The following is a 7,413-nucleotide window of genomic DNA, read 5'->3' as shown; positions in this document are numbered from 1 at the left end:
AGGCGTTGAGTTTATTCGAGGGAAACTTATCCATGCTGGCGTTCGAGAGCAGGTGGACGTAGATGTCTGACACCATTTCCCAATCTTGACCACGTCGCTGCTCGGAACCCAACTGTCGTGTTCTTTGTCGTAACCGAACCAGCGAACCAAGGAGAAGCTCTGACCGTTCAGTTGCTTCTTTCTCAGCACTTTCGTTACTGGCCAAGGCTGATTGGCGTCTCGGGTTACGACGAGTACCTCCTCCGGGTAGAAAGATCCGTCCACTTCCTTACCCCGGTAATCTTCCAGGTGTACGACGGGAGGAGAGGTGTCTCTCAGGCGGGAGACGGTGAAAATCTGAGGCGACCAACTCCCTTCCGAGCTCTTATGAAAACCTTTTCTGTGAAGTAGGACCCTCACTTTATCCCCCAGTTTGAGCTTCTTTTTCACGGAGGGTACGACGGGCTTCCCATTTATCTTATTGAACAGCTCCAATTCGTTTTCGGGCGTGACTTCGGACGGGCTGATGCCCAAAGTCCTGTGTTTGGTGGTGTTGTAGTCGCGCACGATCTTGGGAAGCGCGGAAACGAAGTGGTATTTTCCCGTTACTCTAAAATAACGGAATATTCTGTCGCGTAAAGTGCGTAGGACGCGCTCTGCCTGCGATGCTTTGATTACTGGAGAGAAGGTAGAATACATGTGTACCTTCTTTCGTGAGAGATACTCCTTGACGGTCTTGTTGTAGAATTCCCCGCCTCTGTCGCAAAAGATGCGTGTAGGTACGTTACCTCCCCGAAAAAGTCTTATCATGGCCCTTTTCATTTCGGTGGGGCGCTTCGTCTTTAGCGGGAGGGTGCGCAGAAAGCGGGAGAGGGAATCGATTGCCACGAGAATGTAGCGGTAGCCACCGTTGAATCTCTTGTATTTTGAAAAATCGGCGAGGTCCATTTGCCACACGTCGTTGATCTTGAGCGCGATGATGCGTCTCCTATTAAACTTTCTTCTGACCGGGTGGTGAAGCGTGTAGGCATCCAGCTTTCTGAGAATGGCGAGAGCCTTCCTTTTGCTCAAGTGATGCGCTTTTCTATAGCGTTCCACACCCCCCAAACCACCCTCTGGTTTCTCATATCCCTCCATAAGTCGTCCACGCAATGGAGGCCTGCTGCTGCTGCTGCTGCTGTTGAGGCTCGCGAGATTTGGGTAGAGAAATCAGACGCAATAGTTTCGAGACTTTGGGGAACCAGGAAGGTTTCTTTCCCGTCTTACGTTGCAACAAATAATTGACGAGTTCGTAAACGGAGGAGTGTCTGATGGGCTTGCCCGACACGGAGACACAACCCTCGCGATCCCAGGAAATAACCTTCTTTAATTCCGAGACGACCCTTTCCGCTTCCTCTTCGTCCACCTCTGGAGAGAGGAGCGAATAGTCAAAGTCATTTGTAGCGTCGGACGCCTTGTTTTTATTGTCGTAGGGGTCAAATCCGTACTGCTTGAGTATGTGATACAGTGCTTGCAGTATGAGTTTCACTTTGACGTCGTCACTCTCCTTCGAGGAAAGAATGTTTCCGATGGAGGAGGTCACTTCAATTCTCTTGGCCATTGGCGAAAAGGTTCAACACGGCGGAAAGCAGGAGAGGAACCACCGACGAAAGAACGCCCTGTCCTCGCTGCTGAGACAGATAGCGCTTCAAACGTTGTGGATTCTTGTGAATCTTTTTGTAGGCAAGCCGTCGTAAAAAGCGTTTGTGCTTCTTCAAACGCGCGAACGTATCTGGAGCTAGAGCCACCTTTCCGTTCAATACATTGAGGCAAATTTCGGAGAGGTGTTTCATGTCGGACGAGGACGAACGTCTCAAGACGTCGCGGCGGCGCGGAGGGGGTAGAGTGGAGAGTACTTTGAGTAAAGTGAGGTGAGGGCGGAGATTCATTTCTGAGCGTAGATATATTGACGTTCTCCCGGAAAGATATTGCTACGCAACCTGTGATCCTCGTGCGTATAGTTGTGAAGATCCACGAGTAAATATGCGTGCGGGCGACGACATCGCTTGTTTATATGCGTCCAGAAAATACTCCAATCTTTTTCTGCCAAATAGCTGTTGGCCGAAATGTTCCATCTGGTGCACGCTGCGCACGGTGCGCCACAGGACGACGTAACTGGCGTTGTAGGATATTGTTCTAAAATGGCTACTGTCGAAAAAGATGTTTTGAACGAGTAAGAAGATCGATGCGTTGGCGTGGTGAGAACCCCGAATGAAAAGATCGGTCACCTCCTTCAAGGAACCGGCGTCGGTCATGTGATCGTCGACAACGATCAGCGTAGCGCGCGACGTGTCCCACTCTCGCGTTAGCTCCTTGGTAAATTTTACGGAGTCCCTGAATTCGTCCTGCATGCTCGGCGAAGCATATTTCTGCACGTAGAATATTTGTGACGGAGGCTTGTCTACCACGTCGTTCAGGTTCCTCAACACGTTAGCAACGAAAGTAGATTTGCCGCACATGGAGGGACCGCTTAAGATACAGCGAAAGGGATGACGGAAACGAAAAGGTTCGGGGGAAGGACATGTTACGTGCGTACACGTTGCACGAAGAGAAAGAAGAGACTGAGACTCGAGGAGAAATGCATCGCTTTTATTTACACATCCTCGTCGTCGTCGTCTACATCGGAACTGCGTTCCCAATACAGATTGTCCAGGCTAAAGTTGGACTTCTTTTTCGCCAGTCTGTCCGCCGCTAAGATGCGGTCGAGCGTCTTCATCTTGTCCTGACACATTTCTTGACGTGCTTGCAACCATTCCAGACGGTGGGACTTGAAAGGCTTCCTCCACGATGCCACGTATAAATTCGCGAAGTTCTTCGTTTTTTGTCTTTTCCTTGCGACGACGAGAAACGCAGGAGAATAAACCACACATGGTGTTTTCCACGTATCGGTCAGAATGATGACGCGAGCGCGGTGCGCGCTGCCTTTATAGAGATAAACGCGCGCGCGCAAAGAACGGAGAATGAAAGCGAAACTGAAAAGCCACCCGTCGCCGCTAGGAGCGCGCGCGCAGCAGAGAGCCGAAACCGAAAACACCCGCGGCCGGCGCAGAGGGAGCTAGCAGCGCGCGCGCGCATGCGCGGACGGGTGGAGCAGAGGGCGCGCGCGCATCCATAGCTGCCGCTGCGCGTCGCCTCTCTCAGTTTCTCTCGGACCGTCACGGAAGACGGACGTGCGCTCCGCGCGCTCGCTCACTTTCTGGCTGGATCTCGTAGAGAGCAGACGTATGTTCTCCGCGCTCGCTCAGTTTCTGCCTGGAAGTTGCCGCGGGGGAAAAGGTGAGTGATTTGACGCGCTCCTTTTCTCGTATGTTTGCCGTGTTTAGCGGTGACCGCGCTCGTGTTAAGCCTTTTCTCGCATGTTTAGACTTGTTTTGCGGTGTCCAAGCCTGTTGACGCATGTTTAGCGATGTGTGGTTCCCGCCTTGTGTTAGCTGCGTAGTGTTGGGATTAGGCCTAAGCGATCGCCCCCCGTAAGCCTCTTTCCTCGTATGTTTGCCGTGTTTAGCGGTGACCGCGCTCGTGTTAAGCCTTTTCTCGCATGTTTAGACTTGTTTTGCTGTGAGCAAGCCTGTTGACGCATGTTTAGCGATGTGTGGTTCCCGCCTTGTGTTAGCTGCATAGTGTTGAGGTTAGGCCTAAGCGATCGTCCCCGTAACCCTTTTTCCCCGATGTGTACTGTTTTCTGTTTTAGCAGTAGCGGTTAGACCTTTTCTCTCGCATGCCTAGACTTGCTTAGCAGTGCTGTCATTTTTACCTGCCGCTAGTATCTTGTTCTGTCTTTCTCGTCTAGAGCTATGATGGTGGCGCCATCTGGTGTGATGCCTTGCAACTAAGTGGCCACCTGTCGTCGATCTCTGCAACTGCTGGGTGCAAACTACCAACATGGCGGACGCTGGTCACTCGGGAGTTGCGGAGCGGCTTCTTCGCCGCGGCATCGTTGATTTTCGAATAAATTGTTTCTCTCCACTCTATTTCTATCTTTTTATTTTATTTCCTGCCTATTTTTTTATTTTTTATGACCACGATTATCCGGAAACGCACATCTTCGTCTGGACGCGAGATAGACGTTCCCCAATTAGTGTGATGGCTCCCTGGAGGGTGCTGATTAATGTGGGGGGTCCCAATTAGCTCTAATTGCTAATTAATGGCGTCCAGATGAAGATGTGCGTTTCCGGATAAACGTGGTCAGTACTTACTACTTACGACAATGCCGCATCCATGAGTGGAAGGTACAAAGGCCTTCAAGCACTAATACGGCAGAAAAACCCTCTGGCCACGTGGGTACCTTGTTCAGCGCATTCGCTGAACCTGGTGGCAAAATCAGCTGCTGAGTGCTGCCTCGCTGCTGTTGCCTTTTTCGACTTCCTGGAGCAGGTATCAGCGTCGACGCATAGGTACAAAGTGTTGAACGATCTCATCACAACGGTTTCCGACGACTCCTCGAAAGGGAACGTTTCTCCAGTACCAAAAAGGGTCACCGGTACAAGATGGTCCTGCAGAGCGGATGCAGTTGGAGCCTTAGTCAGGGGCTACACTGTTTTCTTAAAAGCGCTGGAAGACATTTTTAACGATGAAGATGAAATGCATGAAGCGCGATTTAAGGCCGGTGGCCTCGTTGACACAATGTCTAGGCTGGAAATAGGAATTTATGCCGCGTTTTGGGACGAGATTTTAGACAGAGCAGACAAGACCAGCAAAGCGCTGCAAAGTCCGAAGACTGACCTGAACAGTGCAGGTGCCTTGTTGATATCGCTCAAAGAGTTTGTTTCCGCAAAGTGTGAACAATTCGAGCACTATCGCATGATCGGGGAAGCTGCGACGGGAAAAGGTGAATTTACTGCAGTGAGAAGGCGGCGACCCAGTGTGCGGCGGACTCCGCTGGACTACGGATGTCCTCGGAAGCACGGTTTAGTAGCCCTTCGGAGGAGTTTCATGTAAATAACTTTCTCCCAGCAGTTGACCAGTTTCTGGCTTCTCTTAATCAGCGGTTGGGCGCGTACGAAGAACTGTCGTCCAGGTTCAGTGTATTTGGTGAAATCGGCGTCCTTGACGTCGAAGACATTAGGGAAAAGGCGTGCTGCCTGGCAGAAGCCTACAAGGAAGATTTCGAATGATAGTTTTCCTGACGAACTAGTACACTTCAGTCACTTTGCCAAGGCATTTTTGCAAGACGAGGTCGGCAGCCGAGAACAGTTTCTCTACACGCTCCTCGTAAAAAAGGGTGTCAAGGAAGCTGTATAGGAAGCTATAGGGAATATTTTATTCAGGAAGCTTTCCCCAATGTAGATATTGCCCTTCGTATGTATCTCTGCATGCTAGTCAGCAACAGTTCCTGTGAGCGCTCATTTTCCAAGCTGAAGTTCATAAAGAACACTCACAGGGCAGCAATGCGCCAGACTGAACACCTTATTGCCGTTATGCATAGAAAGGGACATTTTGAAACAGCTTAACTTTACAGAGTTCAGTAATGAAAATCCAGAAGAGTTCCAATCTACGCTAGCAGCGTATCGTAGTCTTCAGTAGCTTCTAACATAGTTAAATGCAAGTGTACCCTAGAATGTGCAAGCTAATCTGAACTATGTCAACGAAAGTGTAATAAACAGACTACTACTGTGCTTTGTACGTTTTTATGTACCACCAGCAATAATTGAAGACTCACGGGCAGTAATCGTTCAAGTAAGAAAATTTTGTCTTAGGAGAATCAGCTTAAACCTAGTCAGGTGCCTGTTCAAAACGCTCCGCGTACACAAAATAATTAATGGTCAAACCACCTTGCCGCAATGCATACTTACACCATTTCAAATCGATATCGGGTTATTAGAATAATAGTTGTGGCCTGTTATGCTAGCCATTGAAATTTGCTCTTACATTACAGCTCTTGGAGTTATTTCGTTGACGCGATGGCGCTGCTGCCTACAGTCACCAATGTATATTTTTCACGGGAAAGAGGGATATGACAAATGACATGGGCTCGCATGAACAAAAAGTATAAACAAAAGAGCACATATTATTATTGCCCTAAGTCTTCAACTGCGACCAGAAGCACTTCTGTGAGTATTGTCACGTTTACTTATAAAGCCTACGAATCGTCTCTAGCAGGCGGGGGGCAGAGGGGCCCCCACCACGTAAGCTGCCCCGGGCCCACACCACTCTAATTCCGGCACTGTCCCTGTCCCACGGTCAAACGAATGGCATTCCCAGCGAATGACCGTCGCACCGAATGTCATCCGTTTGTACTGCATCGAGCTACACAGAATATCTTTCGCAAATGATGTCACTGTGGATAACTAAGACGCCAAGGCCGAACATATAGAACATTATTCAGGTACATTCGATATATTTCTATTTCTTTTTCTCGAAGCAAGCGAAGCGTTAGGTCATTTCACGATATCGTAGCGTTTTCGACGGCGCTTAGTGGGCGTAACAAGCAAAGACAAGTACGAAGCCTATCTGCACCACACTTGGAAACATGGCGACGGGAAACGAGGGTATAGTTCTCTAAAGGACAGTGTTGGGCCTTCCTTCCTCATGCCAAAAATTTCGTGATAAAATATTGGAGTACAACTTTTCGCTCGTGTTTAATTTCTTCAAACTGTTTATCGTTGTTGTTTTTGCTACCTCTCTCCTAACGAGGGTACGCAGTCCGTGCAAGAGGGAAAAGCAAATGAGTTCCTCGAACTCATTGGCATGTATTGCCATTTGGTTCTACCGTGTGACACGGGACGAACGTCATTCAGTGCGAGTGTCATTCGCTGGGAATTACATTCAATTTGTTGCTGAATAAAGTTTTTGTTGTTGCCTCGTGACAGGGGTATCAATCGCCTCATTTCTTCGAAGTGGCTTATATATATCACGTTGTTGATCTTTCACTTGACATCTTCTTCCGTATCGTTCACGTATAGAGTGCTGCCGATCTGCTAAAACTCCCGAAAGAGGGCTTCTTTCGCATCCCAGATGGAGTTGTCGTCCTTCGTCTTCTGTAATCATGGAGGAAGGAAACACAGGCCGTTTCGAACAGCCTTCGCGCGCTTCTCCTCCTGCGTTGTCGTTGGCACATCGAGGCAGCCTAGAACCATAGAAATCTTACGGAGAGAGGCTAGAAGGAAAGGCGGGGAGGAGGATCGGAGGAGAGCAAAGAACGGGGCTCTTCCCTCTCTCAATGCATGCGTTCCATGGAGGAAGAAAACACAAGGAGCGGCCCCTCCGACAGTTTTCTATCGGGACGAGCATAGCCGGCATCGCATTGCATTCTGGGATGCTCCTGTCTACCACGTGACCGCTCACGTGACCCTCCAGACAGCATGGCGCCAGCAGAGCAGACGACGCGAGCTGTAGTTGTGTCAGAGTCCAGATGGCAGTGTTACGTTGAACGCGTGCTTGCTTTTTCTTTCTGAG

General features: G+C 49.5%; 1 long non-coding RNA gene across 1 annotated transcript; it reads left to right on the top strand.

The window, feature by feature from the left end:
- Window positions 1-3,182: 3,182 nt before the first annotated feature.
- On the top strand, window positions 3,183-3,989 carry LOC135397954 (uncharacterized). The gene is made up of 2 exons (XR_010423908.1): window positions 3,183-3,294; window positions 3,809-3,989. It is a non-coding gene; the product is annotated as an uncharacterized LOC135397954 (long non-coding RNA).
- The last annotated feature ends 3,424 nt before the right edge of the window (window positions 3,990-7,413 follow it).

Source organism: Ornithodoros turicata, chromosome 6 (genome assembly GCF_037126465.1).
Source record: "Ornithodoros turicata isolate Travis chromosome 6, ASM3712646v1, whole genome shotgun sequence".
NCBI lineage: Eukaryota > Metazoa > Arthropoda > Arachnida > Ixodida > Argasidae > Ornithodoros > Ornithodoros turicata.
This window is presented reverse-complemented; position numbering and strand designations above follow the sequence as displayed.